This window comes from Manis javanica, chromosome 3 (assembly GCF_040802235.1).
Source record: "Manis javanica isolate MJ-LG chromosome 3, MJ_LKY, whole genome shotgun sequence".
Lineage (NCBI taxonomy): Eukaryota > Metazoa > Chordata > Mammalia > Pholidota > Manidae > Manis > Manis javanica.
The window spans coordinates 12,689,730-12,715,329 of NC_133158.1; the positions used below are offsets into that span (position 1 = coordinate 12,689,730).

Here is a 25,600-nt window from a genome sequence, read left to right on the forward strand (position 1 = left end):
TTGAATTCTTTTTCAGGGAGACTGGTTAGGTCTGCCTCTGCAGATCCTTTCTCAGGTGTAACTATCTTGGACTGGACCAGACTTTTTTGCCTTTTCATGGTGATTGCAGTGGCTGTAGACAGGTTGCTGGTGTGTCAGCTGGGAGAAGAAAGTCCTTTCCTGCTTGCTGGATGCCTTGCCCTTCTCTGCTGCCTGTGATGGCTACCTGCACTCCTGGAGCAGCCACCAGGTTAATCTCCTAAGCTGCTGTGGGCGGCGTGTCCATCAGAGCAGCACAGAGCCCTGCGGGGAGTAGCAGGCATGCCAGGTGCACTCCTCCATGCTAGTGGCGACCCTGCCGGGCAGCTGTGTGACAGCAGCGGCCTTTGGGTCTGGCCCGGGTGGCTGTGCATTGGGCTGAGATTCGGTCGGCTCTTGGGAGCATGCCTGCTCCCTCTGGCTTCACTGCCGGTGCGCGCAGGGCTTTTCCGCACAGGTTTCTACTGGGCTCTGGCTTCACTGCCACCAGTGGGTGCAAGCCACGCCTGGGCTATTCGGTCACGCTGCTGCAGGCTAGAACAAGCCTCTCCTGTGGCACATGGATCTGCTTTTGGTTCCTTCCAGCACTTCCGCCCCTGGCATGTGCTCCCACTCTCCTGCTACTGGGCCCATGTGTCAGGGTTGCGCCAGTTGAAGGAACGACTGGCAGGCTGCCTAGTCCTGTGAGGGGCTTCAGAGCTGCACTGCCTCCGTTTAGGGTGCCTAAGTTTTCCTGGTATTCCCAGCTGCCAGGACAACTTCTCCAGCTATGGGGTCCCTGTCTCTTTAAGACTTGCAGAAAGCAATCGCTTTTCTTTTGTCTCAGGGGCGCCAGTTGCAGGGACCTGCCCACAGGTTTTGCTTTTCTGTTTCTCTAATATCCAGCACCCCATGCACCTTGTGTCTGCATTCTGGGTGTGGATTTCTAGAGCTGGTTGTTTAGCAGTCCTGGGCTTTCACTCCCTCCCTGTTCCGACTCCTTTCTTCCCGCCAGGTTTTGGGGTGGGAGAGCGTTCGGGTCCCACCTGGCTGTGGCTTGTATCTTACCCCCTTCGTGTGATGTTGAGTTCTCACAGATGTAGATGTATCCTGGCTGTTGAAATGCATCCACTGGTGTCTCTTTTAGGAATAGTTGTATTTATTGTATTTTCATAAATATATATGTTTTGGGGAGGAGATTTCCTCTGAACTACTCACACCGCCATCTTCCTGTGATCCTGCTATTTTTATGCTTAACACACAACACTGTGTTGTGATGGAGACCCTGCCCTGATACTTGGGTCTGATTCCTGCACAATGACCCAGGGTAGGTTTGTTAAGTTTTCTAGGTCTCGTTTCCTCAGGTGCAAAATGGGGATTATAATAGGATCTGCCACATAGGGTTTGATGAGAGTTAAAAGGGACAATGTGGTAAGAGTATTTAATACCATGTTTGGTATAGCAGCACTCAATATATGTTAGTTTTCATTAAATCTAAATGAATTATGTTCAAACTGGAGTTACTAGAGTGGGACGAAGAGGTGCAAAGCATTCTTTTTCATCCTTCAAACCTATTAATGAATTTCAAGGTTATTTTTCAAGTCCAACTTGCCCTAGTCCTTGAGTCCACCCTGTTAATAATGGCACAGTTGAGTGTGAGGGGAAGTGGCATGAGGCCATGTCTTTAGAACATGTGCCAGCCATGGCCAAGGGCCCATTCTCTTATGTCTCAATCTGTTCAGCAGTTCTCTACCAAGTGCCAACTTGTTCTAAGCCATTAAGAATCTTACAGTTCATGGTGAAAAAAGATGTTCAACAAAGGAAAATTCTGCCTTTGCTACAATTTGGAAGTAGTAGTTCAAGGTCTCATGGTGTTGGATGTTGTCTTTTACCATCTGGAGGCTTGATGAAGTTGAAAGATGTGGTGGAGATGCTGGACAGACCATCTCCCAGTTAGGGTTTTCCTATTAAATTCTATTATGAAGGACATGGACATATTAAAAAAACAGTAGTTACTCAGAATTTCAATATAAGAGGGAAAATGGATAGAGTAGTAAATTGTAATTGGTTGCAAGGCAGTTGAAATCCTGGGAATTAAGTGACCCATTTCATTGAAGGTTCCAGGAATTGGTTGATTTCAGGTTTGGCTGGTTCAAGCTGCTCAAATATTTTTACTGGGGTTTGTTTTTGTTCCATATTTCAGTTCAGTTTTCCTCTTTTTTTTCTTTATTTTCAAGTATATCCCAAGTGGTCTGTAAGAAGGCTCCTAGCAACTCTAGGCTTACATTTTACCAATTTCTCAACTTCCACAGAAGAACCTTACTTTTTAAATCAGGAAGCAAAATCCCAGGTGGGTTTCTTTGGGTCCAGCTTGAGTTATACATCCTTCTTTGAATTTCACTGAACCTACCACTCTAACTGGCTGGGCCCAGGCCACAGACCATCACTTCCAGCCAAAAGGAAATATTACATTCAAATTTCACACACTAAGAATAGGGAAAATGTCAGTTGCCCCCCCAAAAATTAGAATGTTTTTTCCCCAAAAAAGGCAGCAAAACCAACAGATCCCGTTATAAGGAAAGATTTGAAATGAAGAAAGTCATCAACATATGTACGCCTACAGATATTTATCTGGAAACTTTCATGCAACAGCTGGGAAAAGCAGCTGTCAATCCTGATGAATCATTTTTCTGTTCACTTTTCTTTAGCAAAGCCCTGGACGCTTATTCATCCAGCAAGCATCACCTCTGTTGAGCCTTTACTCTGTGCCTGGTGCTGAGCTGGAATCTAAGGACAGGGAAGAGCAGTGCCCCCTTGGAACCTGTGGCTGGCATCTGGCTAAGAGAAAAGATATGCCACAACTTTGTCATTTGCCCTCCTACACGGGTTTCTATATTCTATCATTCTTCTCAAACAAAGCTTGGAACTACTTCTTAACCTCTGAATGCTGAGTGCATTCGTCTCCAAGTTCCTTTGCTGGAAGGCACATTATGAAATGGGATGTCCTATCAGAGATGCAGGTAAGAAATCTGAAGTGCATGGCCTCACATAAACCCCACCAGATCTGTCAAAGGCTCCTTCCCCTTCAACACGTGTAAGGACAAAAAGTCCATTGTCCTCAGGAGCCCATAGGATAGACAGAACACGTCCTTGCTGGTTAATCTGCTTGTGATAAAGAGTATTGTTTTATCTCCTGCCATCTCCATGGTCCCATGGGATAAGTACTATTGTGACACAAAGTCTCCTTTGTCTTTCCAACCCAATGAGATGTTTAAATTGACCTTTCATATATTTCTTGGCTGTCACAACCTGAGCCCTGAATTGGTATTATGCATTAAGAGGATTCTCTGCATACGCGCCTTCACCACAAGGGCATTATCATCTACAGAGACTGTGGTGTTGAAAAACAGCATGATGCACTTTTGCTTAAAAATAAATTAATTGACTTTTGGGGGAAGTAGTTTTTTGCTTACAGAAAAATTGAGCAGAAAGTACAGAGTTCCCATCTACTCCCTCACACTGTCCCTGCCCCAGTTTCCCCTATCATTAACATCTTGAACCCCAAGTGGGGTACACTTGGTATGACTGATGAGCAAACATGAACATACTGTTATTGACAAAATTCTCTAGTTTACATTAACGTTACTGTTTGCACTGTACATTCTGTGGATTTTGACATACCCATAATAACATACTTCCACTGTTATAATATATGCAATAGTTTCACTGCCCTAAAAATCCTCTGTGCTCCACCTGTTCATCCCTGCCTCCCCTCTAGCCTCCGGCAACCACTGATCTTTTACTGTTTCCATAGTTTTGCTTTTCCAGAATGTTATAGAATTGGAGATGTACACTGTTGTAGCCTTTTCAGATTGGCTTCTGGCATTTCACAATATGCATTTAAAGTTCCTCCATGTCTTTTCATGGCTTCATAGCTCATTTCTTTTTATTGCTGAGTAACTTCTGCTGAATATTTAACACTTTCTTTGTAGGAGAACACTATAGTTTTCCCCACCTCTCATCTCCCCTTCACTGGCATTTCAAAATCCTGAGATTATTAGTCATTATCTAAATTTTAAAAAGTGAACTCACTGTATGTGCTATCTGAGAGAATTAAACACTTTTTCAGAACAATTTCAAGTGCCTTTTGTAAGGCTAGAGTTATAAAGAACAAATTCTCCTATCTCAATCACAGCCAGACTAGAGGTGGTCTGTTTAGGCTACAGGCCACACTGATGCTCTTGGCATTTTTACCCAGAAGAATTTATATCCACATAATTAGCGTTTTCCCTAAAATAAACGACCTCCTGACTTTTTAACTAGCAACATCAGAGCACCCCTTTACTTGATGAGTAATAACATTCATCTTAATTCATTAAGCTGGCTTCATGAAGTAACATGAAATGAATCAAGCATTTTTTCCCTGTATTTGTATTTCCTAAACAGAACCCACTTACTCCATGTAGAGAATAATACTGGAGGAGTTTCCATTCCTGTGTCTGGCATTTATCTGATAGACCTGAAAGGTTCAGGCTTTAGAATTCAAGAGAGTGAGGCTGGTATATTGCTCTGTCCCTTAGTAGCTGAATGTCTTAATAAGTCATTTCTCCTTTCTGGGTGTTAGCTTTCTCTTTGTAAACCACAACTAGTAACAGACTCTCCCTTGTAAGACTGCTATGGATGTAGAAGGAGCTAATGCATGGAAAGCATTAAGAACAGTTTCAACAACAAAAAACGTTCTCAAATGTCATCCAAGTCACACCAGGCAACTGGCCTGTGTGTGTATAAAGGAAATGTTGAATACAATGTAGGTGCTCATTAAATTATTCCTGACTGGTCAAGGGGGCAAAGGGAGGGCAAATCTCACCACATGTGGGCTCTCAGAGAACAGACAGGTACAAGGCAGCTGCCGTAACTGGGGTCAAGCATGATGGAGATTAGGTACCCTGTGCCCTCTGAGGAAACAAGGGCATGGCTGCGCACCATCTGGCTCCACTCCCATGGGGACAGGGCCCCTGCTAGTAACTCAGATTCTTCTCTTCTCCACCAGCAACATCCTGTTCCCTGAGGAAGTGCATGCTTTGGTAAGGAGATCAGCAGGCACCCAGGCCCCAGGTTGAACGAACAATCTCTTCAGGGTGAAACTGAAGGGTAGAGAATCATTCTCTGCCTCTCCCTCTCCTCAACCCCCCTCCCACATTTCTAAGATAAATTACGATGGAGCAGTGAGTAAGATGCCAATGGTGCAAGGATTCTCAGCCTCATACAGCAGAAGAGCTAAGTATATGCTGGGCATTTTTACCCTGCTTTTACTTTTCATTCACTTGCATTTTGTGGACAAAGACTCCCTGGCCAAAGACAGGGTCAGTAAACTCAGATGTACCCTGTCTTCCTTACATCTTTTTTTTAATCTGTAAACTGCCACAGATAAAGATAAAAATCCACTGCAGCATACTTGAAGCAGTTCTAAGAAGACCAAATGAGACTGGAGTACAAAAGCTTGATGTTAGGTGAAGATATTTCCTAAAAATGATACCAAGCTGGCTCCATGAAATGACATGAATAAAAATGAAAGATACCAACAAAACATGATCAACTGCTAGAGGTAGGAATGGACTCAATTGTATCTTAAGCAAAAAAACCCACAATGGTACTACGAGAAACTATCTGTTCAGTTAATGGGAAAATGATAAAGCTTAGTGGTTAACAGTATGCACTTGGGGATGAGAGTGAATTTGAAACCTGGCTTCCACCTTTGCTTTTTAATCTCTAAACTGGGTAACTCATGTAGCTACTCCAAACTCCAAACCTCACTTTCCTCGTGTGTAAAATGGGATAACTCTGTCTCCACCCCAGAGTATTAGTCTGTGAAGATTTGATGAGGTAAAATGTGTAGAACCGCCTGACTCAGGTAGACTTTCCCTAAGTTAGCCGCAATATTTGATATGTGAGTAATGCTTGAGCATCAAGGGGCACTCCCAGCATGCAGCATTAGCCCAGTTTTATCATCTTTTATTCCAAAGCATCCCTTGAAGTTAATGTACCACAAAAAGCACTGCCTTAAGTAAATAAAACCTAGACTCTGAGTTGGGGCGGGGGGTGCATATGTCTTGAACATCCTCATTAAAAGTTAAAAGTTTGAATGTAATGCTTGTGGTCGTTTCTGTAACATTTTGACTATCAGGTTTTTGGGTAAGGAATGTGTCTTCACTGCTCTCCTCATTTCTGTGGGAAATCAGACTTCATTTACATCATTCCCACTTGCAGCGACTTTTCAGGGACTGAAATAAAAACAAGGACTGCCTGTCCAAATTGGCTGCAAGCTTTGCAAAGGCAAGTCTTCCCTTTGACCTAGATGCTGGCAGCCTGCCTTTGTCTCCTCCGTCCTGCTCTGGGTCAGAATTTCCCCTTGTGTCCCATGAACACAGAAGCCATCACCTACCCCTTGGGGAAGTACTATGAGCCTGGAAGCAGCATCTTGAGTCTCTCTGGAGAAGAATAAACTATGTGCAAGGTTCTGGGTATTTTATGATCTGTTACAGATATATAATCCAAGGTGCAGGCTTGCAGTTTGACTTTCTTTTTTTTTTTTAATCAAGGAAGCTTAGCAGTGAAACTCACTTTCCACAACTCCCAAAGTGGTTTTGCAATAAATCTGTGAATTTAATCAGTCTCTTCTGTTGAGGCAGTCTCTCCTAATTGGGTTCTTGTGAGGGATACTAGACATGATGAAAAAAATATTTCATCTCTGGAAAAGAAGCCAGAGCTTCATCAACATTACTGATAAAAAAAGCTCCCATTCTCCAAAGAAATGGAGCACAGGCCTCCGGTGCCATGCCTGGCACAGGCTCACCCTGTCTCAAGTAATACTTGTCTTCTAGACCATCATTCTCAGACTCTTCCTTCCTGGCCAAGAGCAAGAAAATAAAAGTTTCAAAACAAAAACTACTTGTTTCTAGCACCATGTTGGCTACAGTAACTAAGTGGACTGCTAAGTAGGCTTCTAGAAGTTTCCCAGGAGAGTGCAATAGAGTAATGGGGAATTACATTAGAAATGAAAACAAAGATGTTAACACAGAATCCAAACAACATGATTTTTTTTCCTTTCTCTGGTACGCAATTCCCACTCTGTCTGTCAATCCTGGAAGTAATGGGGGGGTTTGGAAGGAGCCCCTGGCAGGAATGTAGCACACACAGCTGTTGGCTGTTAGCTGGCAAATCAGCCCAGTGAAAAAACTCCAGAGACTGACACTAGATGCTTCAGGTTCCCCAGTTATTGTACAAATGAGACCTCCAGATCTAGCAGGTGTGTGTCCTCGGTAGGTCAGGGGTTGAGAGAGAGAGACCCTAGCACTGGAGGGAGGCCTTGCACACTCAGACTCGCTCACCCGTTTGGAAGGGTTGGGGAGCAATGGCAGACGCAACCAATCTTTTTCCATCCTGGAGAATGGGAGAAGCAAAGTGTGGTAATTGAATTAGAAGTGGAAGAAAAGGAAGAGTTCCCCAGAGATGTCACTGTACTGGCCCCATCTGACCGAGCCTGGCATTCCAGATTGCTCTGCACTCCCAACACGTCCCCTTGTCCCTCATGGCCGTTGGTGGTGAGCAGATCATGTTGGTGATAAACACAGGAACTAACCTGTGGTCAGCACAGGGCCAAAGCTGGAGGAAGAGATGTGAAAATGCCATCTTCCCTGTGAACTGGACACAAACGTTCACACAATCAAAGAGCTAGTGTGCTGTCACTCCTCTAGCCGCAGGCCCTCACTAACTCCCGGATAAGGGCACTGCAGGGGCAGAAATGCCCTGAAATCCCAGGTTCCCTTGTTTCAGGCCCAAGTTGTGGTTTTTCTGCTTCCTCCCACTGGACAGCTTCAGTATGAATTGCTCCCAAAACCAACAGTAAAATTTAACCACTACTCCTTACAGGAAAAGAAGAAATCCTCGTTTCTTTGGGGAACTTTCTTCCGGCGTAAATCTTGCTGACTTTGGCGTGCTCTTCTTGCACAGGCTGTGGGGGTTTCCAGAGGATCCTTCTGTGCAGACCGGGGATCTCAACAAAGGGTGGTTTCTGGACAAAAAGGGTCAGCACCACCTGAGAACTCATCAGGAACACAAATTATTCATCTCATGCAGACTTACTCAGTTAGGAGCTTGGGAGATTGGGCTCAGCAATCTGTTTTTTGACAAATTCTAGGTGATTCCAAAGCACACTTAATTTTGAGATCCACAGGTGACAGCTGATCACGTCCCCAGACTTCCTCACATTTGTATGCCTGCATGTGTGGTCCTTCTGTTCCCTCCAGTGGGCATTCTTCTTTCTTCTCTGCCTGACAGACTCCTATTCAAGTCTTTAAGACAGCCCCAAAAAATACCTTCTCTTATTTGTGGCCCTCCCCTGATGTCACCTTTTTCACCTAAGCAGAACTGTCCCTTATTTCTGACAATACTTGGACAGCAATCATCATATATCTGTTTTCCTTACCAGGATGAGAGGGCAGGAAAATGTCTGATTCAGCAAATAATTTTTACAAAATATCATGGGTGGACCTCACATTGTGTTAGCTCTGGTAATGCCAAAATAAAATAATAAAAATCTTAATTAAAGAGTGGAACACTGCCTCATTTACCTAATGCACTGTTGCATGCCTAAGGAGATTTCAAATCCCTGCCTTAAAGTCTCACCTCTGACAGAAACTGTATAACCTAAGCAAGTCACTTAAACTTTCAACATCACTCATCATTAAGGAAATGCTAGTGGTATGTACTGTAGTGTTTATGAGATGAATAAATTAGAAATATGTGTATAGCATTTAGCACAGTAGCTGGCCAGAGTAAGCGCTCAGTGAATATTAGCTGCTGTCACTCATTATAGTAATATTAATACTAATGCCATCATAACCATCACCACATCACTAGCAACTTGCATCGTGCCTGGTACAGAGAAGGTGGGCATCAATGTTTGTGAAGATTTTAAAAAGGTCAGGGGACTAGGCTTTTCTACTGTACTTCATGAGGTACTTGACACTCACTACAAACAAATATGACTTTACAGAAAATATTTCATAAGATCTGCAAAAAAGGTGCAGAGACCTTCTGCACTGCCTCCCTAAGTTGCCGAGGGCAAGGACTGACCAATACTGAGGATTCTGCTGAAGTTATTTCAAGGTTGTTTTAGGTCTTTTCAACAACCCCACCACTTGCACCACCTCTCAACAGTGACTGGTTCTCAGATTTGATTGCAGTGACGATCACCTCAGAAGCTTTTGAAATAAAACCCCAATGCCTGTGTCTAGCTTCCAAAGACCCAGACATCACTGATATGAGGTATGGCCTGGGCGTCAAACTCCCAGATGATTCCAAAGCGCAGCCACCGTTTCTCCCCACTACGTCAGAAGACTTACAGAGGGAGAAAACATGGCTCACATGAATAGTTAAGTAACGATGAAGGTCTTGCCATTTTTCATAAAATTAAAGTATGATGAGACTGCTGCTGGTGGTAAGAGGGTAGTAAAACTCCTGAGGGTCTATGGAAATGCTTTAAGTAACGTAACATTCAAGGTGGGCAGGAACTTCTGGAATAGAATGATGCCTATGTCAGGGAGCAGCAGGAAAACCATTCCAATGCTGCTCGTAGCTGCTGCACTGCCCTTAACTTGCAACTTAGTCTCTCAGACTGCACACTCACCCCTCATGGCCCAACCCTGGCATACCAACTTCATCGGTCACCAAAGCCCCGAAGGACTGCAGGAGAATGCCCACCACGTCAGCCAATTCTTTTAGCTGCTGGAACACCCAGCATACATCTTGAGACTGCTGTTCTCTCTACTACAATTTTGAGATGGTCTGATGTCTGGAACAAAGAGCTCTGTGGATTGAGATGCCTTTTCCCGACTCCACATCAGTCTCCAAGTGTTTCCCTTTCCTCAACACTGCGTTTCTGATAAAGCAGGCCAAATATGATGGCAAGGACATGGTTTCTTGGGACGGTGTCCCAGGGGCACCAGAACAAAGATCAAAGCTTTGACTGACAGCCATGTTAATTCTCTTCCAAAACTCTGGTTAGGACTGACAATGGAGTACCTAGATGGCAGAGTTTATTTCAATAGCAATTGTGTAGGAGAGGTACCAATGGCTTTTACAAGGTAAATAGAGCTAAAATAGCCAATGGGGAAAAACTATGTAATAAATAAGCTGTGGTAGACTTCAGGTTGAAAGAGAATTCCTTTTAACCATGAGTTCAAGAACTACAGCTATTTTGACAGCCAAAGCTCTTTAAGTCATGGTTATGGATAAACACTCCACGTCAGTGTTTCTTCTTTTCCTTCTCTCATTTCTCTTACTCTTTCCCCACTTCCTGTTTTCTTTTCCCATCAGCACTTTCAGGACCAAGGAAATATAGCGGGGTACATTCAGTGGACAGGGGAGAGGACAACTAACCCTCCTTGAGAGTTGCCCCCATCCAGAAGCATTATGTTCCAAAATCTCCTTCAATCCCCAGAAAACCCCAGGAAGGGATATTATACAGCTGTTTTGTTAAGATGAGAAAACAACGAGGCACAGATAATGAAACACGAATTCTCCAAAGGAGGCACAACTACAGCTGTGAGAGGCAGGACTGAGATTCTGAGCTCTGTGATTCCAAAGCCCAGTTTCTTTATATTTTACTGGGCTGGGCTGGGTTAGAAACTGCTCTCTTCCAAATAATCAATGATATTATGTTTGCTATTTCTACAGATGAGGGAAAATGCCCCTTCTGTAGACACAGCACATCATTGTCCAAGCCTGCGACCCTGGGGGGAGCCCAGATGAGAAGTCAGAGGAGGAAGCTGTATGGCCCCAGAGGCAGACCCTCTCCAGTGGTTAATTCTACAGATTTAGTGGCTTCCTTATTTCTCAAGGGAGGATTTTCTTACATGTGTAGTTGACAGAAAGAGCAGAGTCAGAGAGAGGAGAGTCCAGAGCCAGTCAAAAGCAATGGGAGAACATCCAAAAAACAAGAAGCAACAGATGCTGGCGAGGATGTGGAGAAAGGGGAAGTCTCCTACACTGTTGGTAGGAATACAAACTAGTTCAACCATTGTGGAAAGCAGCATGGAGGTTCCTCAAAAAACTAAAGATAGAAATACCATTTGACCTAAGAATTCCACTCCTAGGAACTTACCCTAAGGATGCAGCAGCCCAGTTTGAAAAAGACAGATACACCCCTATGTTTATCGCAGCACTATTTACAATAGCCAAGAAATGGAAGCAACCTAAGTGTCCATCAGTAGATGGATGGATAAAGAAGATGTAGTACATATACACAATGGAATATTATTCAGCCATAAGAAGAAAAAAAATCCCACCATTTCCAACAACATGGATGGAGCTAGAGGGTATAATGCTCAGTGAAATAAGCCAGGCGGAGAAAGACAAGTATCAAATGATTTCACTCATTTGTGGAGTATAAGAACATAGGAAAACTGAAGGAACAAAACAGCAGCAGACTCACCAACTCCAAGGGACTAGCGGTTACCAAAGGGAAGGGTGGGTGGGGAGGGAAGGAGAAGGTGATTAAGGGGCATTATGATTAGCACACATCATGTAGGGGGGGTCACGGGGAAGACAGTATAGCACAGAGAAGACAACTAGTGACTATAGCATCTTACTCTGCTGATAGACTGTGACTGCAATGGGGTATGTGGTGGGGGACTTCATAATATGGGTGAATGTAGTAACTACAACATTGTTCATGTGAAACCTTCATAAGATTGTACATCAATGACACCTTAGTAAAAAAGAATACTAAAAAAAAAATCTATGGGAGAATATGCAGCGGTAAATGCAAACATACTTGACTAAGCATCCTTCTCAGACTCTGGCCTTGCCAGACCAGTGAATGGACGGAAGGGAGAGCCCAGTTTAGGGGCATGTGTGTTGCTTCCAGCCAGGCACATTTCTTCTCTTGGGAGCAGAGCACACTGCAGCAAAGGGAATTTTCAGGCCCCTCAAAATGTGTACGACTAAACACAGGCAAATGAAACAGTCACTGAATCTCTCTGACGTCTTGCATATCACTAAATGATGGATGTGCTTTACTATTCAAAAATGGGAATAAAGTCTAAAAATAATAACTTTTTCATTAAAAAGCAAGCCTGTAATTTTTCCAGGGGTCAACTGGGTACCATGCATATTTTTATAATTCCTTTGGGCTGTTGAAGTGGGCCTGGTTTGATGCTTTTATGGGAAAAAAACATTTTGATGTGTGTTTTTCTCTCCTCCTTCTGAGATTGTGGTAGACAAGCAGGCATGCAAATTTTGCAACTCAGTAACTAAAATGACACCCCTACTTCATGGTTTGGGGCTGTTTTTCCAGGAGTGGGCACAGATGGTGTTTCTGTCTCCTCTAGAGAATATTTTAGGATGGAACGTCTCTGAAATATATTATTCAACTGAGGCCAAAATAGTCTTCTGGAAAAAATCATATGTGAATAGGAAATAAGAGCAGCCTGGCCAGGGCTGAACAAAATTAAAATGCAGCTGGTTTTTAGAAACGGTAATAGTTGTAATAATGTTTGTATTAGGGATGTAATGAGCGCTGGAACTGCAGAAGAGAGCGCTGTTTTACCCAGAAAACTGAGCACTCGCCTTCTCTTTCCCCCTCTTCTTGTCCCTACCCCTCTCCTCTTCCCTTTCTTTTCCTTTCCCCTTCCCTCTCTTTTTCTCTCACCAGGACTGGTGCAGAGTAGGCTGGGGTTACACTTTTAAAACTTTGATGAACATATCAACTACCTGGGAATTTTGTTAAAAGTGCATGTTTATATTCTGTAAGTCTGGAGTGAAGACTGAGATTCTGCATTTCCAACAAGCTTCCAGGTTGGGTTGCTGTTCCTGGTCCACAGATCATACTTGGAGCAAAAGTGCTAGGAGAAATTCAGATAAAGTATACAAGGGAGTAAAACTATGCTGCACCAAGTTAGTGAGTTAATTATTTCATTCATTTCCTCTGTAAAATTTATTAATACCTGCTTTGCTGCATTGCTGGACATTGAGCCAGGTGTTGGGGATAAAATGATGAGCATAACAAACCCTGTCCTTGTCTTCACTGAGCTCAGAGACTAGCATTTATAAGCAGTAATTAAGTAATCACAAACTGAAATATAATATAGCAACTATATAAAGTCCAGTGAGGGAGAGGTGCAGGGGCAGAAAGACCTTAAAATGAGGTACTGAGCATACAGAAAATGCTCCCCTGAGGGAGTAACTCTGAGCTGAGCTATGCAGATAATAACAATAGCGTTACATTATAATAGCAAGCAGCTAACATTATTGTGCATTTACACTTGACTGAAACTTTACATTTCTGTGCATTATCTCATTGAGTCCTCATAGTGATCTCATAAGGTAGGTGCTATTATTATCCAGTTTTACAGAAAAGAGACCTGAGGCTCAGAGGACTTGCACAGGGGCACACAGCTTGTGCACAGCAAACCTGTAAGCCCACTGCAGGCTATACATATTTTTAAGGACTCCATATGCGTGCTTCCATTTCTCGCCTAGAACATCAAGGAGCACCCTTAATAAGCTTAACTGAACTGTCACCTTTGCTCTTTGTTTGGACAATAACCACAGAGGGATCTGTTCTGTTCCTGCTGATGTAATGCAGCAGGGAAAACGCCAGGCAGAAATCAGATGAGTCTGGATTCTAGCTTTGCCTATATCTTGCTGTGGGCTTGGGCAATGGGCATGACAGTCAACTACTTTTCAAGCATCTACACTTTATAATTCTGTAAGATCAGAGATATGTATTAATAGCTGCATTTTACAGGTGATAAAACTGAAGCTTTTTGGAGCTAACGTGGCACAATTTGCTAGCTAAAGAGCACAGCAGGGTGAGGATGAGAGAGGTCATTTGGCATAGAACAACAGTCTTGGAGTATGGTCTGTGTACCCCTCATCTCACCTAAGGTTTTTTAAGGGGGCTGTGTGATCAAAACTATTAGTATAATAATACCAATAAATTATTTACCTTTTTTGTTGTGTTAACATTTGCACTGATGGTTCAAAAGCAAAGGTGAATAAAGCTGTTTGGTGCCTTAGCAAAATATTTACATATTTTTTAAAATTAGTAACATATACGTTAAAGTAACTTTTCCTCCAAAGATATTATATGAGGACTTCTGATAAACACACTTACATAAGTCAATAAAGTTTCAGAAGATAGAAACATAATTGGAAACTAATGCTTAGAATTATATACTATATTGATGATCATAGGCTGCTGGGACAACAGCCTGAAAGGATTTGCTGCCAATAATATGGTTTAGGCTTTCAGGCAAAAATTAGAATTTTGGAAAACTGGTTTCTGCCACCCTTAGTTTTCCAGCTTTCAAATTCATAAAGCCTTTTTTTTTTAAATGAGAAGGGCTACATTAAGGAAACTGTTTTTAAAAGTATTTTTTGAAAGATATACAAAACTCAGTGAATTAGTATCTTCCAAATGTCCAATGCATAGTTTTAAAAAAAAATCATGCATGGGTAAAAGAGCCACTGAAAATACAGAATGGACTCAGAGATTTTTTTATAACAAAGGATGAAAAGTTCATTGATGTGCCTTCAGACTGCATGTTACAACTAAAGTTTATGAAAACAGTAACTGCAGAGTTCTGTGTACAAAGAACAGGTGCAATGATCTGAAAAGGCTACTCAACTATTCTTTTCCAATTAGGTTTCTGTATGAAGTTCGATTTTCTTTATACACTTCAATCAAAGCAACATAACAACAGATTGAAGGTAGATATGGTCATCAGATTGTCTTGTATTCATCAGACATTAAATACAGAATAATGCTACTCTTTTTGCCGAATGTTTTTGTTTGGAGAAACACAAATATTTATTTTAACGTGTCATTTAACACATAATGAGCATAGTATTGCTATTTTTTAAATGAGTTAATGAAATATTTTTAAGATTTCTTAGTTTTGGTTTTGAATACAATGAATATTGATAGGCATAAAGCACATTAAAAAGCTCTTTTGGGTCCTTAGTAATTTTTAGGAGTGTTAGGGCATCCTGAGACCAAAAGTTGGAGGACTCCTGGCATAAGTGCATATGAACATGAACTCTGGGGCTTGGTCTGCCTGGTTTCAAATACTGACACCATCTCCTGAGAGATTTTTGGCCTTGGGAAAATTATTGCCACTTCCTCTGACTTAGTTTTTTGATCTATTTAATGGAAATAAAAACAACAGTTCATATGTCCTGGGATTGTTGTGAATGCATTACATTTCATTTTTTGAGTATCACTTTCCTTTTTCCTGATATTAAAAAAAAAAGCGTCTCTAGCTTGGCTATTGCATGCTTCTGAAAATACTCTACATTAATTAAAAATATAATAAGGCAACATTCTAGTTAGAAATGGTACCACTTAGAAAAACTCTGCCATTTAAATCTGAGTGGGGGGTACTTGTACTGTGTTGATAAAGAAAGTGACTTTGAAAGCTTACCTTGCTATGCTACAGTGAAGGTGCTCTTTGGATTTAAACTTAGATTCATTTTTTTTAATTTACCGATTCTGATCAAATATTTTGACTATGTTAGTATCACCAGTAGGCCAACAGGCATCAAATTGCATTCTGTCTCCCAGCAAATATTTATGGAGCCCCTTGTGTGTGATCGGTTCCACTGTAGGTAGGGGAATAAAACAGAAAAAAGCAAATGATGACAGGAATGTATATTCTGAGTGTGTCTATCAGGGGAGAGACAAACAATAAATAAGACAAGTGTGTAGGATGCTAACTGGTAATAGGTTCACCAAAGAAAATAAAGCAAGTAGAGGGGAAAGCCAAGTGGTATGAATGTGGTTTGCGGTTTTCATTAGGGTGGTTAGTTAGGACCTAACAGCTGGAGCTGGGGCTGAGCGGGCACGGCAAGAGGGGAAGATGTAATCAGAAAGGGGAGACGGCAGTGTCTGCCTTTACACGGCCTTGGGAAACTACTGGAGACTTCTGAGAAGGGAAGTGACATACTCTGACATCCATTTTAACAGGCAGAGAATGTGACTAGGGTATCATTGTAGTAAGTGTGGCAAGAGATCCTGGTGGCTTGAGTCAGTGAGGCTGCAATGGAAGTGAGAGCACATGGACAGGTTCTGCATCTTTCTGAACAGCCAATAGGATCTGCTGTTGTTGCATGGCATGTGTGGCTCAAGAGAAGGAACAGAGTCTAAGACTGCTCTGAGTAACTGGAAGGATGGAATTCCAATAGCGGAGACAAGGAAGACTGAGAAAAGGGCACCTTTGGTGGGAGTGGTGGAGAGGAGACTGAAGCTGAGGTCTGAATGCATTAACTTAGGGGTACCTACTAGGCATTTGTGCTTTTTTTTTTTGATTCATATAAATAAAGGTGGATGCATTTCTTTCTTTGGAAAAAAAAAGCCTGAAAAATTACATATAAAGGTATTTTTTTTTAAAATGTCATTCTAGTGCAGTTCCAGAATTAAACACCCTGTGCCAGGTGCGGTCTTATTAAAGTTTGAAAGAAAAGCCTATCTGTTTTGAGACACAATGCCTGCACTTGTGGAACTAAATAGCTCAGCCCGCACTCCCTGGTGAACTGAGATCTCTAATTGGCCGTCCGCTCATGTCCATGCTGGCTTGACAAGTGAATTTCCAAGGCTCACCTGTTCACTATTCACACTACATCTGGGATTTAGATTCATTTTAATCTTTCATAGCTCCTTTGGCCTTTCTCACAAATGTGACTTTCCCTACTGCGTCCTTCCCCACTCACTGATGCTATTGTTGAGTCTGGCTGCCTGATCCACTGTCATTTATAATGAAAACAGCATTTCCCAATTTAGTATCATCTGTGTATTTCATTAACAAGCTGTTTATATTTTTGTCCAGCTATTTCCAGAGGATATCCAATAATGTGGATAATCATCTTACAATTGAAATAAGAGAAAGGTTATTTTTTTCCCTGAGGATAAAAATGGATACGCTTTCTGTTTTTAAATAGTTGGTTTGCTACAAAAACACATAGGGGAAAAAGGAGCAGGGATAGAGTTGTTTTTTGATAAGGATGCCAATCCATTTGTGGGTTGGGGAGAATTCACCAGAAGCTTAAATGGTGTTTCTCATTCACATTATGCCTCACATATTTTCAAAACAAAGACAAGCAGAAAACACAGATTTTATAACTTAGCATATCCTTAGCTTCATCAAATGCCAGTAAGCAAATGCAATGGCAGAATAAAATACCCTAATGTGTTTTGACACAATAGTCATGCCTGTTTCTCCTTAATAAGCCAAACTGGAGATTGCCAGCCATACAGAGGCAGGGCACGGCTTCCAAAGGACCAGATGCGCCCCATACTTGTAAGGGGCATTTACTTAATGGGCCATCTGAACACTTGTCTACGTGTCAGCAATGACACGAACATGACATCTCTCAGCTTGAGAGCTGCTCTTGTGTGCAGACAACTTTATGAAGTCATGGGATAGAACTTGGAAAGGAATTTTTTAACTAGGAATGCATTTTACGGCTCAGCTGCAGGCTGAAGACTGCAGAAAGGAATTCACTTGGAGCAACTATGTGAGTCCCTGGAGCAGGTAGGTCCTTTCTATCCCAGTTCTGTACAGGCTGACTGAGCAGCTTTCCTTTTCTCTTCTCAGAGCTGAGAGAAGTCTCTTTAATGATTTTGAAATGACGATCACCAACTCTTCTTGATGATTTTTGTTGGTTCTCTCAACTGGAATATTTCTTCTCACTTAGGGAACTCCCCATCTTAAGAATTTTGGGCTAGTGTATGAGGTTTTCATTTCTGTTTTGTTTTTTTTTTTTGGTTGCTTGGAACAGTCATCAAATTGGATTAACTTAATCAAAAAATGAGGGTCTAGAATGAAGATGCAGAGGTGTTGCAATGGGCTTGTGAATAGGCCTGCAGTTAGGGTGCAGAAATGATGAGAATAGTGAACTGGAGAGATGGCAGGAACCAGGGGGTACACCCTTCCCATTTCTGCTTGTATCTGCACATCTGCTGCTGCTTTTCTTATTTTGTTTCAATAGACTCATCTTCTCTGCTCTTATTCCACATGGTGGGGGAAAGCTGCCCACCCACAGCTCCCAAGGCCATATGTTGTAGTTCCAGACACACTAAATGACTGAATCAATTCCATTCTCTTTTTCTCTGCTCTAATTCGAGATTCCTGGGAAAAAGTGGCCCACCTCACTTCAGGCTCTCTACGCCTGGTCTACTCAGCTGTTAAAATTCCCAAGTATGGCTCTATATCAGTACATGGCTTTGAGTTAGGTGAAAACTAAGGAATCATGTGAACTGCTGAGAAACTCCAAAAGGTAGGTACTATTGTTGTAAAAGAATGCCCAGGGACAGATATTTTGCAAAAGGGAAAATAAAAGAATGCAAGAAAGGAAAAAGCTCACCTTATTTTTCCTAAAGAGTGGGAAACCATATTCTAAACACCTCTCTCCCATAAGAGAAAGTGTCAAATGATCCTCAGGAGCTTAACTAGATGGGCTGAAACTATCAGCAGGCTCATCATAAGTTTTCAACACTTGAAACCATCAGGCTTTCCCTTGCTGCTTTATGCGTTATTCAACCACAGTGCATCTTCCCTCTGACTGTGTCATGTGCTAGGGGAGAACATAAAGATCTGCCTGTCTTTAGCAAACGCATTTCAAGCCCTTGCAAGTCTTAAAACCAAAGGGAAATTTGTGAACCGACTGTCCTCTTGATTTGGGTTTTAAGACTCTGACAAATGGACAAATCTCAATTTGCAAGGATTCTATACAACTCATTCAATGGATGTTTTCTGAACATTTCCATTACATCAGATGCTCTGTTAGGTAGTTAGGACTTTTTTTTTTTTGGTGCAAGTATCTGAAAACGTAAAGGTATCAACTCATATACTTAGAAAACATGGAACAGCACCGGCTAAACCAAGTGATTCAAACAAATGTCATCAGGATTTGGCCTCTTTTAATCTTTTTTTATTCCAACTTCTTATTTGACTGGTTCACTATTATATAAAATGTCTACATGGTGGCTCTAGATTTTAATTGTCAGACTTAACTCTTAAGAAAAAAAGAACAGAAAGACTCCTTCTCCTTTCTCTCTACTCCCCACCAAATCCTTTCTCTTGTACATTCCAGCAAGAAGTCCAAGGATTATCCCTGACTGGCTGTGGTTAGTCAAGACAAACACTGACTCCGGTGGAGGTGATACTCTGACTGGCCAACCACGGGTCACAAGGGCAATCCGGGAGTTGGGATAGGGTGGGAGAGCGGTTAACGACCAAAGGAAATTCAGGACACTGACAGCCAAAGAAGGGACCATGGGTGTTGTGAAGGCAAACCATAAATGCCTATTATATAGGCTAAGGAAAAAGGGGAGGCACTTGCAACTTACTATTATAAACACCTAATGGTAATAAGTGCTCCAAGGGAGGTATTTGGAGAGCAAAGGTGAATAGCCATTAATTTTATAAACCTAGGAATTGGTTTTTTCAGAGAATACGACATCTGTGGTAGCCCTTGAAGGATATGAAGATTTTGGTGAGAAGAGTAGGTGAGGGGGAAGGTTGAGAGAGGATGTTTTAGGCACAGAGAGGAATGTGCACACACACTGTGAGATGGCTACGGGTGTGGCACTTTGTGGAGGATGTTAGACCAGTGTGTATTGAGAGCATGGAGGTTAATAAATATATTTCTGACCCTTCAGGACTGGCATCAATATATGTGTATGTACGAAAGATTCCCATATATAAATAAGCCTTCAGCTCTCAAATTATAGACAAGCATGGACACATTACATGCAATAGTGGAATCAGCAGGGACTTTAAATTTAGCCAGACCTGGTATGAATTCCACCTTAGCCACCTATTAGCTATATGACTTTGGGGAAGTCATCAAAGTTGTTTAGTTTTAGCATTTTCATCTGTAGGATGGTAATGTATCTATGATGTAATACCCTTCTGAGAATTATCAGAGATGACATATGCAAATCACCCAAAATGGTGTCGGGATATAATAGGCACTCAACAAATCCTAGTTACTGTCTCTTCCCATAATTGTTCTTCCTCAGAAAACTAAGGGGTAGGGTAGCCTACTAATCTTCAGCCACTACTATGCATCCTTTCCAATGCTAGCTTGCACACTTTTAAGATTTAAGCTTAAAAAGGGGTGTTTTCTTTGAGGTCAAAAACTACCAGCCAATTACATGCAAGACAGGATTATGTAAATGGATAAATACACTCATGGAAAAGTACTCAGGCATCACTGTCAGGGCTAGCGCTCAGGGGTTGCTGTTCCCCCAGAAGCAGTATGTCTAGCTTTGGGAGAAAGTTAAAAATAAAATCATCCTTTGAACTTAAGGCTAACAAAACCAGCAAATATCATGGAATTAGTTCTCTGAACAAGTAACATACCAAATGATAATCTATAATGCATTGCTTGTAAGACAAATGTATCTCCTAAAGACATATAAAGGAAAATCTAATCAGCAAAAATCTTTTCTAAGTACACATAAAACATGACTACAATCCAGTTAACTCTGAGACATGATGTTATAATAGGTGATTTTAGACCAAGAGTTGTGTGTAACTTCTACAGCAGACTGTGTATGAAATACTTTGTTCATATCATATACCTATAAAATTTTAAATGGGAAAATATGATTTCTGTTTTCATAGGTATGTTAGTATCCTATAACAAATTACCACAAATTTGGTGTTTTAAGACAACAGAAATTTGTTCTCTTACACTTCTGGAGGCCAACAGTCTGAAATCAGTACCAGTGGGCAGAGACGGAGGTGCTGGCAGCGACTTGCTCCCTCCAGAGGCTCGAGGGGAGGCTCCGTCCTTGTCTCTTCCAGTGCCTGGTGTTGCCAGCGTTCTTCCGTCTGTGGCTACATCACTGCAGTCTTGAAGGCCAGCACTTCAAATCTCTCTCCACTGCATCTGTGTGTTTCTGATCTCCTTTTGCCTAATTCTGATAAGGATACATGTGGTGGCATTTAGAATCTACCCTATTAATACAGGATAATCTCCCCATCCCAAGATCCTTAACTTAATCACACCTGCAGAGATACTATTTCCAAATAAGGCAATATGTACAGATACTAGGGATTAGGCCATGAATAACGTTTGCATGGTTATTTTTCAAACCAGCACATCAGGGAATATCAGATAAAGCTGAATAATAAACTGGAAGAACTAGAAGTTAGGAAACTGGGATCAGGCCCTTGTTTTGTCACAGTCTATGTTTCCTTGTGTAAAATCACTTCTTTGAGACTCACTTTGGCATCTATAACATAGGTGTCAGGATTAGGGAAATGGTGTTCCCAAAGGTTCATTTCTGCTTCAAAATTATATTAGGTATAGATAGGATAGAACTGTTACATATAGGCAAGATCTGTCAACATTTTTCTTTCATTCTCTAAGTGTGAGGACAGAGGCAGAGAAAGAGAGACACAGAGAGAGACCTTGTATTGGGGGTATTTGGTGGATACAAACTTTTCAACCACCAGAAATATACCAGAAGGGTGGAATCAGGGTAAGTACCCAGTCTGTATCACACATTTCACAAAACCAGAGAGACAACGCTCTTTATTCTGATTCAGAGCTCACAACCAACTTCCCAGCTGTTAATTCTGTGTTCCAAATACACTGATTCAGGAAGTCCTCACCCACAGAAAAAAAATACATCTTCCATTGTAAATGGATGAATTGCCATTCTGGCTTAGAAGCCAAACTCCAGTGTTTCCCTTAGGCCTGACCTACAAATGGAACTAATAAAATATAGTTGCTTACTGCCCTCCAGTTTGAGTTACCTGGGAAGATTTATCCTAGAAGAGTCTGGCATTTATTATTTTATTTAACAAACACTGACCTAATACAAATAATACTAACAAAAACAATGCTATCTCACATGCACTGAAGACTCACTGTGTGCAGATCCAGGGCTAAACACTTTACACGAATTGTGTCATTTGCTCTCTATAATTTTCCAGTATAACAAGATCTTATTCAACAAATCATCATTTAATGCCTGCTATGCGCCAGGCATGTGACTGATGCTGAGTATTTAAGAATAAGAAGGGCCTTGATTTAAAGGATCTTAATGTCTAAAAGAAGAGACAAGTACTAAGCAAAGAATCACAGAAATAAACATAACATTTACAGCTGAATTAAATGCTACCAGCGGAGGTACATGGGGCTACTATACTCATTGTGGAGGTGAGATCATTCACTTTGAGAGAAACTGCATGATTTGTCTCATGTCACAACCAAAGTAGAAGAGTCTGGCTTTTGATTCAGGACTATTGACTTGAAAATGCCAATGGTAACCACTCTGCTATGCCTTGCCCCATGCCTCGTTTCTTGATTACTATTTGAAGTTCAGCATGATTGCCTTTTCTGTTGGCAATCTGTAAATGGTCATTTTTCCACCATGAAAGCTTGACTCCAAAGTTTAGTTTTATTGACTCATTCAAACATTCCTAGTATGTGGAAACTCTAAAAAGAGCCCTTAAGTCATTTCTGGAGACTATGACGCAGACTTGCTATCTCATTTTATTAAGAGTTTGATTCCTAGCCCACTTCTGGAAAGTGAAAGTGTGTACTTGGTAAATTCCTGAAACTGACAAGAACCATTTGGCTATTACTCAAAAATGTCTAATACCATGAACTAAAGTGGTGAGTTATTTCCGCACTCCAAACACAACCCCCTACCCTTTAACGGAGAGTGCTAAACTATGTTTACCACTGGGTGCAAAACCATTTCCCCTTGAAGATAATGTGAAGTAATTTGATAATTGCTGAATTAGAAAGCCATGCTGATATGAATGTATTTAAATCTGCTATGCTTTAAGAAATTTGTTTTAACTGACCACATTTGTATGCAATAAACTATTTGAATAGCATTTTTAAACTTCACACATTATTAAGTAGATACAGCATTAGTAAACATAACCATTTCCTCTAATATTAGCATTCCTCTAATACACTAAGGGTGAATTCACTTTATTTTTCCCCAAAGTATAGTTTCCATAGATATATATTTTTTCATGTGTGTGTGTGTGTGTGTGTATATATATATATACATAGATACATATATGTATATATGTTTATATATTTCAGATATATAGTTTTCACTTTTTCATATGTAAGCTATACACATTTACATGGGCAAAGCCAGGAGAAGCCAATATTCACTTGTACTTGATAATTCCTGTTGGTAAATTCAAGCAAAAATATTGGCTTTACATCTAGTTTAATTAAAAAGAAAACAAACTTGGCTTTAAGTCTTTCTTTTCCATTTGTATACAAGCTCATAATACAGATTAGTCATTTTATCAACTTAACATTTTACTTTTTATGTTCTAATAATTTGAGTTAATGACAAAAATAATTTAAAAGGGGCATTTTGTCTTTGTCTTTGGATGAAGTATTGAACTTTCCTCTGAGCAGCTCACTAGCATACTAGCAGTGACCCCACGGACTTGCCTACCAGTGCGCTCTCAACAAGGACTTTTCACAATTCAAACTGAAACACCAGCTACACCACTGCCCAGTCCCATTTATACTGGTGACAAATGTTATTTAATCCCAAGGACCTGTCCTTCTATTCATCATTTCTTCCCATATATCTCTATGATGTGTTACAGAAGAGGATTCCTGAGAAATCATTTTCATTTTGCCTAGAACTGGTCAGGCCTATTTTAGAAATCCTAAAGTAAATACTTATAATCCCTGTCCTCTTTAAGCGATCAGTCAAAGGGTATGACATGTTCTTTTAAGTGCCAAACAGCTGTTTCATTTCCCAATTAGTGGAAAGTAAATGATAGTTCTAAATAAATATATAATATAATCTATGATAAGGACAATGTAAATATTTATGGCAATTAGGGAAATAAATGTACACATATTTGAATATTCTTCAGGGGCCTGAAATCCAGCCATTGTAAATGTTTGCCAGAAAAAGTCTCTTTAGTAGGTTCAACTGAGGAAATAGGGTGCTTTGCTTTAACCTGGCTTAGACTCTAGAAGCGTATAGGTGGGAAATTCCAAGAAAAGGAGCCACTTACAGTAAACTGCCTTCCAGTAGAAGCTGGAATTGCCTGTTGTCTTGGCTTCAGATCCTGGGCGGGTTGATGCTGAATGTCCCCTTGGTGAGAGGTGCTAAGGGCCAGAAGACAGAGTTCACAGGGGCCTGGGCAATCTTTATTTCTAATGGGAACTCTACTTTTAGTGCTCATATAAACATGGTATCCACAGGGATTCTGAACATTGCCTCAGTGTGAGAACATTTTTTCAGATAAAGTTGTACTCCTTCATAAAGCATGTAAAAAGGAAAAGGAAAAGACTATACTGTACAACGTTGCCATCAATTTCATGCAAGCTTTTGCTTAAGTTTGTGCCACATTTGTGTGAGCCTTACTTTTTACATCATTAAAAAGGAATTGTCCCTTCCAGTTCCCTTATTCTGTGCTTTAGAAGACAGTTTGGAAATCTGAGCACTATACTTGGACTTTTAAAAAGACTGACAATTTTATGATTATATTAAAAAAATGATCACTGTAATACAAACATGAATGCAAAAGACAACAATCACTTTTTTCATCATCAGTTTTCACAATGCACATACACAATTGTATATACAAACATACATATCAATAGACTATGCTGAATGTACATATTTGAAACCTGCCTCTGTGATCATGCGATTGTGAGCATATCCCCCGACCATTAATAGTTTGTGAAAATGACTTCTAATGCTGCATAATATTGCAGTGTATGGATGAATCATGAGATATTTAACAGTCACTATTGTGAGATGTTTAGATGGTTTCTAATACAAATGGTCTCTTATCAAAATGCCTGTCCTTGTTTGGTTTTTGTCTCTCACACCCTATTTCCTCTCTCGTGGTCTACTCAAATGATAAGTCTGGAAAGAATGGAAGATGCCCTTTTGAATCCTTGCCTAATCCTTACTAGCAGTGTGATGTCTGAAAACACCTCACGTCTTGGGGATCTCAGTTTCTCAATCTCAATGGGAACCATAGGCCTGTCTTTCGTGACTGTTGTAAACGTGGGTTGATACGTATGCCAAGAGTCTGCCATACTGGAGACTCTTAGTAAGAATCAGGACCTTTCTCTTTCTTTCTCTCTTTTCTTCATACGGGAGAGTCCAAGGTACCCATCCTTAGGTGTCAGGCTCTCTGTGAGAACCTCTGGAATTACAAACAAAATTTTGTGTGCTCACGTGTACTTTTTAGGGGAAAAACTTCTACAAGTGTAAGAAGCATTGCAAATCCCCTTACTGCTCCATGGCTTTCCACTTTGCCATAAAATGATAGGACTGGCGTTTGCTGGTCCTTGAGGGCTGCCACACTGGCTCTGATTTCTCTTTGAGTATCTCCCTCATCTGTGGGGGAGCTAACTGTTCACCATAAACCCAGACTCACACACAATCTCTACGCTGACATTCCACGGCACTCAGCCCATTGCCTGGCACAATAAGCACTCAGGCAACGTTACTTGTTGCTCATGTTGTTATATACATGAGGAAATTTTTAGAACTACAGGCATCTTAAATTAA

The 25,600-nt window shown here is 41.1% G+C and overlaps 2 long non-coding RNA genes across 22 annotated transcripts in view; one reads left to right on the forward strand and one right to left on the reverse strand.

Moving 5' to 3' along the window:
* Positions 1-25,600, forward strand: part of LOC108391663 (uncharacterized) — a 284,047-nt gene that overhangs the window by 103,814 nt on the left and 154,633 nt on the right. The gene's annotated exons all lie outside the window — the stretch shown is intronic.
* LOC118972528 (uncharacterized) overlaps positions 1-25,600 on the reverse strand; it is a 465,003-nt gene that overhangs the window by 97,336 nt on the left and 342,067 nt on the right. For all 10 annotated transcript variants that reach the window (XR_012128946.1, XR_012128950.1, XR_012128943.1 and 7 more), the window contains one exon: positions 20,761-24,180. This is a non-coding gene — a long non-coding RNA (uncharacterized lncRNA). The remainder of the gene's footprint in view (positions 1-20,760; positions 24,181-25,600) is intronic.